At 37.7% G+C, this 12,225-nt stretch overlaps 1 protein-coding gene across 23 annotated transcripts in view; it reads right to left on the bottom strand.

Annotated features, from left to right (window-relative positions):
• The window catches only part of LOC102098626 (poly(rC)-binding protein 3), a 524,682-nt gene that overhangs the window by 359,641 nt on the left and 152,816 nt on the right, over positions 1 to 12,225 (bottom strand). Inside the window, exon 3 of one of the 23 annotated variants that reach the window (XM_065052875.1) lies at positions 3,889 to 5,761. The exons of the other annotated variants lie outside the window; for them this stretch is intronic. The gene's annotated coding sequence lies outside the window, so the exon portion shown is untranslated. Of the gene's footprint in view, positions 1 to 3,888; positions 5,762 to 12,225 lie in introns of those variants that run through there. 23 annotated transcript variants of the gene reach the window in all.

The raw sequence follows: 12,225 nt of genomic DNA, 5'->3' as shown, positions 1-12,225 counted from the left end.
TCCTTAGTTATGAACTTAAAAAAAAAAAAGTCAATTATACAGACAAGGATTTTAGAATTAAATGCTATGGCTATAAAAAAGCTGGGTCATATCCCATTCTGCTATGCCAAACTTATATTTACCATAATTCCAGAGCACATACTTAGAATGAAGAAGAACTACTAAAGCACTTAGAAGTCTTAGATATTTTTTCAGCAAAGGTGATTTTTTTCTCCTTCTTTTGCTAAGCTGAAATTGTGGCGTCCCATATATATACCTGAGGGCTGAAGATACTGAAAACCGATGAAATAAAAGGATACCTTTGAGGCGAAAATCTTTTATACTGCTTTGCAACTTAATAAGAGAAGAGCAATGGAAGTCATGCCGCAAATACCCACTTTCCTACAGATCTTTCTTAGATGGTGCCTCTGAAGTTACTTTGAAAGTAAAAACAGGAAAATATTCAAATGTGCTATTTTCCTGCTGTCTCCCCCACTACTTACGATCCCTTAGTCATCATACCCAGAGAAGAAAAAAATTAAACCAGCCTTCAGGCTGCTCTAACCTGAGCCGTGACAGTGAATCACAGACACGTAACCATCTGTTGGATCTCAGGTTCCTCTGCTTGCGCTATTCCTGAACTGCTAAAGAAGGTTGCCTCCCAAACCAGCTTTTTCTAGGCACATCCTTTGGCTCAGGCAGAGTCTTTGAGTTGCTACCTAATCCTCCATGAGGTCTCTCAGGGTCAAACATGAGTCTTACATTCAGAAACACTTCTGTTTCGAAACTGCAAGGAGTCAAAAACAATGCTTCCTTTCACAAATCAAAAAGTATGTATTTTCTCAAAATTATCCAAAAGCCACAGTGCAAAGCCTCAAGATCCAAAGCCTGATTAAAAGCCACAGGAAAAATTATCCCTGACTACAAATAATTTTAAAGATAGGAGGTCTACTTGCCAAGCTTTGTATAAATTGCAAACTCAATTTTCACTGATCCTTGCTCATTTGTGAGTAAAGTAAATGCCTTTTTAAAAACTGTAATCACCTACCAAGTTTGCTGCTTATGCTGAAACCGGATTCTTTAGAGCAGGGGTGTCAAAACTCACTTTCACTGGGGGCTACATCAGCCTCGTGGTTGCCTTCAAAGGACCACATGTAACTTTAAGACTGTATAAGTGTAAGAGTAGTTACATTTAGACAGTCCTAAAGTTACATGTGATCCTCTGAAGGCAACCACGAAGCTGGTGTGGCCCCCAGTGATAACGAGCTTGCCATCCCTGCATTAGAGAATCACAAACACTTCTAATTACTAGGAAAATCAAAACCAACTCCAGATAAACTCTCCACAGCTTAGCTCCATCTCTCCTCTTTCACAAGCCTTCTCAATAAAAATCTCAACTACTTCCAACCTAAAATACTATTGTTGAACATATGACATTCTTGTCATGACCTGCCCTCCCACCAACATGTAGAAATAAAAGAAAAAATTAATTATGCCAGGATATTTTTACAATATTTACACTCATTTACTGTCTGCTCAGAACTGCTATGGTATGAAATACTCTAACTATGAAAGTAGCTGCATCTGTGGGAGACCTCAGCACATCACCAAGCCAGAGGTAAAAGGCATGGTCTTGGCTAAATATGTTATGGCAAATCCTTTACTCTTTTTGTTAACAGGTATTACAACAGAAAAACTCCAGGTAGTGAAGGGGACTGTTCATGGGAGAGGGATATGTTGAGAATATGTAAAAGAAAAAATAAAAAAAAATTATTTTACAGGTGATAACTACATGATTGATTGTCACCTTTTACCCTTCATAGTATGTTACGTAGTTTTCTCCTTCAAATTCTTGTTCCAACTACAACTGTTAAGTTCAATGATACAAAAGGAACATGACAGAAATGAATCAATTTACCCTAAAATCACCCCAAACAAGAAAGTCCTGCTATCCACATTTTACACAGAAGAGAACTGAGAGTATAAGAATTAAGAGTCTCAAAATAACACTGGTGGCAGAAGTAGGGAATGAATGCTGACTTTACGTCAGCCTGCTGTGTCATGGTTATGGAATCAAACTACTCTCCTCCTAACACACCTGAATACTAGGAAGGGTCAGAGGAATGTTAAATCTTTTTAAACAAAATAAATAAAATTAGAAGCATGTTCATTTTTCACTCCATGTTCACTCTTCACTATGTGAAATTCTCACCTTCACATTGCACAGTGTAGGTGGTGAATAAAAAACACAAGGCAATGGAAAACACAGTCTGCATCAGTATATTAAACTTATTAATGAAATCTGTTCCCATGAAAGTGGGGGGATGACAACACCAACCAGCCCAGAAAATGTATATGCAACAAATACAATGCAAAGTTGAGACTGTAGAAGGATGATGGCATGACCTTGTTTTCACTCAGAGTTACTAATGTAACTCTACAAGGTTCAATAGAGGACTCCTGATTTTTTTACTACCAGACAATTAAAACAGACTTTCAGCTGCCAGTAACATCAGTTCTCAGAATTGCTTTTAAGCTGTTTATAAGCCTGCAAGGCATCTACAAAAGGTTTCTTTTAGGGTATAAAAGTAAGCATATTTTCATGGAGACTTGCAGAATTTTAGGAAAAAAAAAAAACCAAAACATTAAAGCAAATCCTTAGATGATACAAGTTATCCATTAACTTTGGTAGAGTGGCTGCCTCATATTTACGTATTTCCAATTGACTATATCAGAGACTTCGGAAACTCGCTTTCAAAAGACAAGCATCTCAAACTTCTTTTTTGTGTTTTCATTGACCTTAAATTAAAACAAACAAATAAAACACACCTCAAAAAACTACACAAACAACACATAATAAAATAAGAATGCCAGTATTTCCTCCCCTCCCCAGTTATACACCCAAGCTGCTGCTATGCTCTGTCCAAGAAAGCAGAATAGTTAATATTAATTGAAATATCTTGTGTATGTTTTTTAATGTCAAGGATCCCACCAATCATGCTTTATGGCAATCATATGTGGGGTAGGAGGCAAGAAGACAAAAGTGTTTATCAAATCAATCAAATTAAACAAGCTAAGGTAAGACTCCTTTGTAAACCTCCTACTGAAACCGAGGGCACCACAGTCTGCAGATTTTATTTTTTTAAATATGTTGTCCCATTATTCAGCCATGCCCATTCTAGCTTAAACTTAGAAGTGACCAGATGCAAGCAAAACCCTGGTTTTCCCCATCACATCCAAAGCCAGTAAGAAGTGCAGAAGTGCCATTCTAGGAAGGTTAGGCTTTTAATTTTGCTGGTTCTATAGAACTTCATTACCCAGAACTCTTGCAGTACCACCTGAAGAAGCAGTCTGATCTTTACACTACTGTAAGCCAGTGTTTACTTAAGTTGAACAAGAGCCTAAGAGATCAGGACTCTAAAATACTTAAAATTGACGGTAGCAAGCAACAGGTGAGCATTCAACATCCTTAGGAAAACAAAATTCCTTAATGGAATTTCCACTAAATATTATTTTCTTTGTTTTCTGACTTGAGGTCCAGGATGTCTTCCTGACCCCCCAGCCTCATACAAGGAAGCACTGCCTGAAGAAGTTCTGAGAGCCAGGAGTCACTGACCTGTTCTAGAACTGCAAGGCCAGTGAGCACATCTTGGTTGCAACCTGCCTGTTCTCTAGAAGATATATTGTAGTCCAAGGACAAGGATTCTTTGGAATTAGGAGAGGAATTTGAGATGTCACAGCCATTATTCCTGCTGTTAACTACTGAAGGTGGTTACTATTATACATTTAAAACAAAAGGGTTATTGAAAAATTCTTTTGTATATGAATGGTATAAATGCATCTCTACACTTAAAGTAGATAACTAATATCTGAAATAAATAATTTCAAAAATGCAAATGAGTTTTCCATTGCAATCATTTTATTCACATTCTATGTTATTTATAGCTGTGTTCAGTGTATAGCAATGAATACCTTTATGAAAACAAAAGTATTCCATACTATTTAAGTGGATTTAGCAGATACATATGCAATTTTTAAAGAGCACATCTCTGGAAACAGAAAAAATATTTGACAGATGGAGATTGATATCTTCATTTTCAGTTTTTCACAAGAACCTTGTTTTTTCTGTGATACCTATGTGTGTCCTGCTAGATGCAAAACTATACACCGGCCCTAAGGCATTAAACTTAACAATATCGGATACATGTTATTTGTAAGAGCTCAAAGAAAAAAAAAAAAAAAGAAAAAAAAAAAAGAACAAACCCCCCACTGTTTTCTTTATCTAGATACTAAAATATTTAGAGGTTTTCGGGTGGATTGAAATATCTGAGGTCAATAACAAAGACACACAACTTTTTTACATTTCCACATTTCCTCCTCTATTTTCTGCAGCTTCAATATTTGAACTTTTCCCTGACTCTGGACTAGAAGAAGGGGAAAGTCTCTTTTCTGCTAAATGATATTGTGCAAGCACATGTACACAATCAAGTCAACAAGAATGTTCAGTAGAAAATCCAAGAGGAATCTCTGTACTCTCATTCTTGTCACCACATTGAGGATTCTTTAGTTATTGGGTTGTCTGGTGTTGCTACAAACTGATTTCTGTTAAGATCCATTACTGCTTCTCTCATCTGCAACTTCCTTCATCAAAAGTTGAGCAGAACTTATTATATATTAGGTTGGTGCAAAAGTAATTGCAGTTTGGGACCAAATTTTAAAACATTAAAACTGGGCTCAGACATCTTTATTAATCAAAATAGGGACCATTACAATAAACACAGCAATAAATTAGTTTGTTTATTCTTGTAGTGTAAAACATCCGTGCTGTGGGATTTGACAATATTTTGGAAAGCATTTTCTGCATCCTGCTGGTTGTGGAAGCATTTTCCCTGTGAAAAGCTGTCAAGATGCTTGAAGAAGTAATATTCGGTTGGTGAGAGGTCAGGTGAATATGGCAGAGAAAGCAAAATTTCACAGCCCAATTCATTCGACTTTTGAAGCGCTGGCTGTGTGACTTGTGGTCGGGTGCTGTCCTGGAGAAGAACTGGGCCCTTTCTTTGGGCTGACACTAGCTGTAGGCATTGTTGGTTTTAGTACATCTCATTGACTTGCTGAGCATACTTTTCAGATGTCATGGTTTCACCAGGATTCAGAAAGCTGTAGTGGATCAGACGAGCAGCAGACCACCAAACAGTGACCACGGCCTTTTTTTGGTGCAAATTTGGCTTTAGAAAGTGCTTTGGAGGTTCTTATCAGTCCAGCCACTGAGCTCGTCATCTTATAAAGTCCACTCTTTGTTTCATGTCACAACCCAGTCAAGAAATAGTTCATTGCTGTTGCATAATATAAGACAACACTTTTTTTTTTTTTTTTAAAAAAAAAAAAATAAAACACACACACATTATTTTGATTTTCAGTCAGCTCACGAGGCACCCACTTATTGAGCTTTTTCACCTCTCGAATTTGCTTCAAACGCCAAACAACTGTAGAATGGTCAAGTTGAGTTCTTTGACAACTTCTCATGTAGTTGTAAGAGGATCATCTTTGATGATTACTCTTGAATGGTCACTGTCAACTTCCAATGGCTGGCCACTACACTCCTCATCTTCAAGACTCTTGTCTCCTTTGCAAAACATCTTGAATCATCTGTATCTTTGTTAGCAGTTCTTGGGCCAAATAAGTTGTTGATGTTGTGAGTTGTCTCTGCTGCTTTACAACCCATTTTGAACTTGAATAAAAAAATTGCTCAAATTTGCTTTTTGTCTGACATAATTTCCATAGTCTAAAATAAACATAAAAAACAGCAAGTAATAAGACAGTACCGAAAAAAAAAAAACAACACCCCACACACAAAAAGAGAGAGAAAAGTGCATTAAATGAAGTATTACATAACCACATTTATTTAAGAATGTATTCCAATATCAAACAGCAAATTTCAACAACACAAAACCTGCAATTCCTTTTGCACCAACATAAGCAAGTCCAGAGTTGAGTCAGTCTCCTCAGGGGCACCTAGAAACTCAAACTGTACTATTTCAGCATTACCAACAATTAATTCCATACAGTATAGTTTCTCAAGTGTAATGAAACCCCCAAACCTGTAGAAACCTCATTGTATAATGACAATAAGAATTTTCAGTATCATTCAAGATACACACCTTCGGGAAATGCAGACTTAACGCTTGATTTACAGATGAAATTTATATTTCTTTTCCCTTTATTTTTTCCAAGGTGCCCCAGCATGTTCAGCTAATTCCCGGCAACATTTTCTCCTATACTTCCATTGCTGCTCAGTCACGTTTAACTAAAAACATACATTCCAGGCCAAATTTCAGGCAATAGTAAACCTGAAATGAGGTTTACTTTATACCGAAACTATGCACTATAGTAGAAGTGTAGACAAACTATAGAAAAACAAAACCACCACAACAACCAAAACCAAACAAAAAACACACAAAAACCAACACCCACCCCAAACCAAGCCAACAGAAAATCCCACAACCCTCAAAACCAAAAGACCCTGCCTTTACCCAGGAAAGCAGATTTAGCCCATCTCTTTTCTCAAAAGGACAGAAACGACAATATTTGTTAGGACCAAGAGACAAAGACTTCTTGCCTTCCTCAAAACACTGTCTACAATTTGTGTTCTTTCTTCAAGAGCTGGACCTTGCATGGACTTCTTGAAATTAAAACATCTCCAGTCATACTGAAAAAGTATAGGAGGCTTCAGTATCTGGAGTGGATATCTTTTCCTTCGAAATAATATGGAAAATCTTTTAACTTGAATAGTGTTCTACTCTGAGCAGTCACAGAAATACAGAAACTCATTGACCTTGCCTCTGTTCTGTATTGAAGATGTTTGGATTCTGGTGTTGGTATAAAGCTTGGCAGAAAACAGGCACCTTTAGGGCTGAGGGAAAACCTAGAATTGCTGTCCAAGCCTTCATAAGACAGCAGCTAGCATTCAAAAGGAAAACACGTTAACAGAATCATTGGCATTGTATGAAAAAGCCACACCTCCAACTCATATATGTGCAAATATGAAATAGAGTACACAATTTAATGTATGCATAACAATACAGTACGGATAACAAACTGTAAACCAAAAAAAAACTCTTACAATATATTTTTACTTACGTCAAAAGGCATTCGTATCACTGAAGTTATCTAGTCAGCCTTTCTTAATATGACTTTAGAGAATTTCCTAATTCTTGTGGTCAGTCTTAATACACTTAAAAGCATATCTTTCTCATAAAAACATATGCCTGAATAAAAAGTATCTTTCCTAAAGACATCTGATGTTGATCTAAAGGTGCAGATCTAAAGGTGTAGATCTAAAGGGCTCAGTTGCCCACATTCTAATTGTTGCCTACTCTCATCATTGTGAAGATGTTCCTCATTCTCAGTCTGAAATTTCCCCAGCCTTCAGACGCTGGTCTTTGTTATTCTGATAATACAAAGCTTGTTCTTGAATACAATGTCTTTGTGTCGGTACTCAGAGGCTTAAGCTAAAAGCCAAATTTATTCCAATAAAATTATAAAATACCAAAATTATAAAAAAACAAAATTATTCCAATATCAAAGCACTGTTTCAAATACCCTTGATCGTACAAGATCTTTTGATCAGTATTACTTATATAAATCATGACATCCCACAAGCCACACAAGCATCACTCTATATGTATCTCAGTATCTTTCTCTTTTTCCAGCTGCAAATAATGCAAATAAGCTTGCAAGGAACAATATCCAAGGAGTCAATATGAGCATCATCCCTCCACAGAATAGCTTGACTTCAGGGACAGTTCTGCACTGTAAAGAGAAACACATTGACACTACATACATTTCCACACACTTCCTAGCCAAGAATCTGCAAAAGATCTGCGTATGTTTATTTGGTTTTAACAAGGATGCACAATCAAAACAACTTCAGCATTTCTCTGAAATCAGAACATCTGTTATGTACCAAGAGAGGTGTCCTAAAAACCTACATAAAGCTAGATTTTATTTTTCTGTTAAGCAGCAAAGCATTCTATATTTATGTGCATCAGCCTGCCAGGGACTTTATATATACATAAACTGAATATTCATCTGTTAAATGTTGCCAGTAATAAAATCCTATACTTTCAACCCTAGCATACAAGATTTGTGAACTTTTATCCCCACATTTTAGGACACTAATTTTAGAACAACCCAGTTGTCTCTGTTCTTGGTTACAGACACACAGCCTGTACTTTGAGACCACTTTGGCCTTTTCAAGAGTTAGGACTCTAGAGGGTAGGGGGCTCCAAGAGATCTGGTTAATGTTCAAGTATTGCTTCCTCCAAGCTCAAGATCAGTGCACCCCAACAAGTAAGAAATCAAGCAATGGGAGCAGGAGACATACATGGATGAGCAAGGAACTTCTAACAAAACTCAAATAGAAGAAAGTTCACAGAATGTGGAAAAAGGAATAAGCCACTTGGGAGAAGACGAGTGTGACCAGCAGGTCAAAGGAGGTTATCCTCCCCCTCTACTCTGCCCTGGTGAGGCTGCATCTTGAGTACTGCATGCAGTTCTGGGCTCCTCAGTTCAAGACAGACAAGGAATCACTGGAGAGAGTTCAGCAGAGGGCTAAAAAGATGCATACAAGATTGGAGCAACTTTTGTACACAGAAATGCTGAGATAGCTACACCTGTTTAGCCTGGAGAAGACTGAGATGAGAATTCATCAGTGCTTATAAATATCTAAAGTACTGGTGTAAAAGCATAAGGCCAGACTCTTTGCAGCAGTGCCCAGTTATAGGATGAGGGGCAACAGGTGCAGACTGGAACACAGGAATTTCTGTCTATATATGAGGATGAAATTCTTTGAGGGTGCCAGAGCAGTGGAACAGGCTGACCAGAGAGGTTGTGGAGTCTCCTCCTCTAGAGACGTTCAAAACTCGCCTGGACACATTCCTGTGTGATCCTAGGTGAACCTGCTTTACCAGGTGGGTTGGACTAGGTGATGTCCAGAGGTCCCTTCCAACCCCAACCATTCTGTGATTCTGTGAACACACCCTCCTGCCCACCCTCCAAGAAAAAAAAAAAAAAAAAAAAAAAATCATCACCCTTGCTTCTGGGATAATGGATATTAGAGGCTTTAAGATTGCTGTATATAACATAGAAAATGTTATAATTAGTAGCTGCTGACATTGAGATGAAAATCAGTGCAGAGATCAATAACAAAAATCCTTAGAGAATTAAATTAATTTCACATCTTGAAAATTATACCTTTTAAGCTTTGGTAACCTCCTTTAATTAAAGTTTCCCTTCAAGGCTCTAAACAAATACTGCTGAATAAAATTGTGTTAAACTTCCTCGGGATTGTGTTGGGGTACAGACACATTGCCATCAAAATGTCGAACAAACCTTACTGTGAAGCAGAAATAAGACTTCTTAATTTATGTATGCCATAACTTTTTCCTTTTCATATAATATTAAAATGAAATGGTTTATTCCTGTTTGCACTAACGCATTTTTGTAGAATTTTTTTTAAGCAAAACAAGAAATAAGAATTATCCAGCTATACTTCAAACTACGTGCATGATGGAGGACACACCAAAACACTCAATAATAAAACTATGTGATATGAACATGAAAAAAAAAGAAATATACAAATCACAGTTGTAACTTATTGGAGACATTTCTCTCATCGAAGTTTGTTCATTTTATGGTTACTATTTCTAAAAATCTTTTCTCTTACTTTTTGTTCCCTCAGATGTTGTTTCTTCCCTTAGATTTTTGTTCTCTCCCAGAAGTTTAATTTAAAAAAACACCCTAACATTTCAAAAAAATTTTTCCTCACTTCAAAGAAAGTTGAATACAGCATTTATTCACGCACACATTTTGTGGATGCTTGTAGTAGTTCTCTATTAGCTTATTTTCTACCTTTAAATTCCACAAATAGGTGGCATTAGGGCTGAAAAGATGTATCTTGGATGAAGACTGAAAATTATTCTGTACAATATTTTTCTCTCTCAGCTGGGGCTTGGTTTTAATTGACAGCTTGTAGTAGTTTCTTAACTCTAAGGTGACTGTCCAGTAAATTCTTAGAAACTACCAACACTTTTCCATGTTTTCACATCCCTTAGGCTGTGCAGTTAAAAACATACCTGGCATATGCTGGAAACCCAAAATAACACTTGTTATAGAAGTATAAGTTAGAGTAAGTGGAATGCAGCTGAGCCCCTTAAATCCACAATTCAAAGTGACAACACATCCACAACATCAACACAGCATCAGTAGTGCTAGCTGAGAATACGATACCGATGCATTAGACATCCCATAACTCAGGAAAATTAAAACATTTTATAGATGTATGACAACTCAGCTTTACACAGAGAAGCTCTTGTAGTACAGGTCTGACGACAGGAACTTTTCAGATACCATGACTACTCGCACCAAAACATTGCTAGCCCTAATATCACTGAGTGGGGACCCAGACCCACACAGTATCTCCCTCTGAGCATCCCATATTCAGACTGCAGATGCAAACAATACCTAGAGAACAGAAGCTCATCTCTGCCTGTTTCTCAACCAATGCACAAGCACAGAAGAATATAAAAAGAAACCAAATAAAAACAAACAAAAAAACAAACAAACAAAACAAAACAAGCAAACAGGAATGGGATTAAAGTTAGAACTCAACTCAATGGTGAGGAACCTGGTCCTTCCAAAAAACTTTAAGCTTCTGTCTCCTGTCCATATCCAGAGCAGAAAATTAAGTGTTTAAACAGAACTGACTCAGGACTTTCACAGAGGAGAGGCTAATAACTTACAAACAAACAAAAAACCCATTAACAAAGTAAATTTGAAAACATGGTTAACTGGAGAAAAAGTACCAAAAAACACAAACAAAATGTTTTAATCTGGAAGCTCTCAAATTTCTCCTGGAAGAGGATTTTTCCCCCCGCCCCCCAGTGGCTGTGTTCTGGCTGCATGTCCAGAAGGGACCTGTGAGTTCCCACCTCCTGTGGGAGCTCCCTCTAGCTCAGGCCTGAACTCTGGTCCTGCACCCTCCCATGCATCCCCCCCTACAACCCCAGGAAGAAGACCTGGGCAGAGGCACCAGAAGGAGCTGCAGCACTCCCCACCCCTGCAGGATTCCCTGGGGTGGCCAGGTAACCAGAACACAAAGGCACCCCAGATGTCAGTCCTCCTGCAGGACAGCTTCTGTGTCAACAGGACCTGTTGCAAGACCCAGTGGGCTGGGAACAGTCTCACAGATGCGTGGTAGCAGCTTCTGTACAATCCTTTGTGTAAAATCTTCATAAAGGTCTGATCTTCCCAAAAATGAGTACCTCTGTGCTTAGAGAACACCAAGAAAAGAACAAACAGTCACCAGTGATAGTTGCCTCTAGTTGCTTTTATTTTCTTTTCAGAATTTCCACTCTTCCTCTACTCAACCTCCAGCTTGAGGACACAAACGCAAATATCACTTATGGTATTTATATTGTCTGATTCTACATAGATTGGTATCTTCCGATGTGCACATTTTTTAATGTCAAAATGTCTCACCTGACTTTTGCAGATATTGCACCTCCATAGGTATTTTGCAAAACTTGTCTAAGTAAATTAGTAGAACTGGAGAAACATCTCACAGAATTTATTGCTTATTGGTGGGGGTCAAAATGCTGCACTGCTGCTTTTATTTCATCACTCTAGTGCACTGTCTAAATCTAACCTTGAACAAAACAATGTCAGACAGGAAATTTATGATTTGCAGTATTGTTTAGGATATTATCTCTTACTCTGCCTGTACAAAACTGTAAAGAATTGCTTCCTGAGCAGCATGATCCTCCCAGAATCATTCTAAAATGTTCCCTCTCATTATTTTTTGTGACTATTAACACAACACACACAGGAGTTGTCTACCAGTAGAATCTCATGAGTTGATGTTGTATTGCAGATACATCTAAAAGACCAGCTCAAACCAATAGAAACAGTTAATATTAGAAGAACTTTTATTAGGATAAACTTTGCTCTCAGTTTTCTGATGTTAACTGCAGCAACTTCCTGTAACCTCCTGCTCTGAACAGGGCTGGTACAACAGAGCAGGAATTTGGTTGATTTAACTGCGGGTGAGCAACAAATGTCACTCTGTTCCTGCTACAAAAATAGTTTTTAGTATTGTGAATGTGCAAGTGTTTCTGCTGGATTTGTGAGACCTCCCCAAGAGTTTTAGCAATTAGTTGGCTAAGCCATGCCATGTGGCTGTCCAGTGCT

Source organism: Columba livia, chromosome 2 (genome assembly GCF_036013475.1).
Source record: "Columba livia isolate bColLiv1 breed racing homer chromosome 2, bColLiv1.pat.W.v2, whole genome shotgun sequence".
NCBI lineage: Eukaryota > Metazoa > Chordata > Aves > Columbiformes > Columbidae > Columba > Columba livia.
This window is presented reverse-complemented; position numbering and strand designations above follow the sequence as displayed.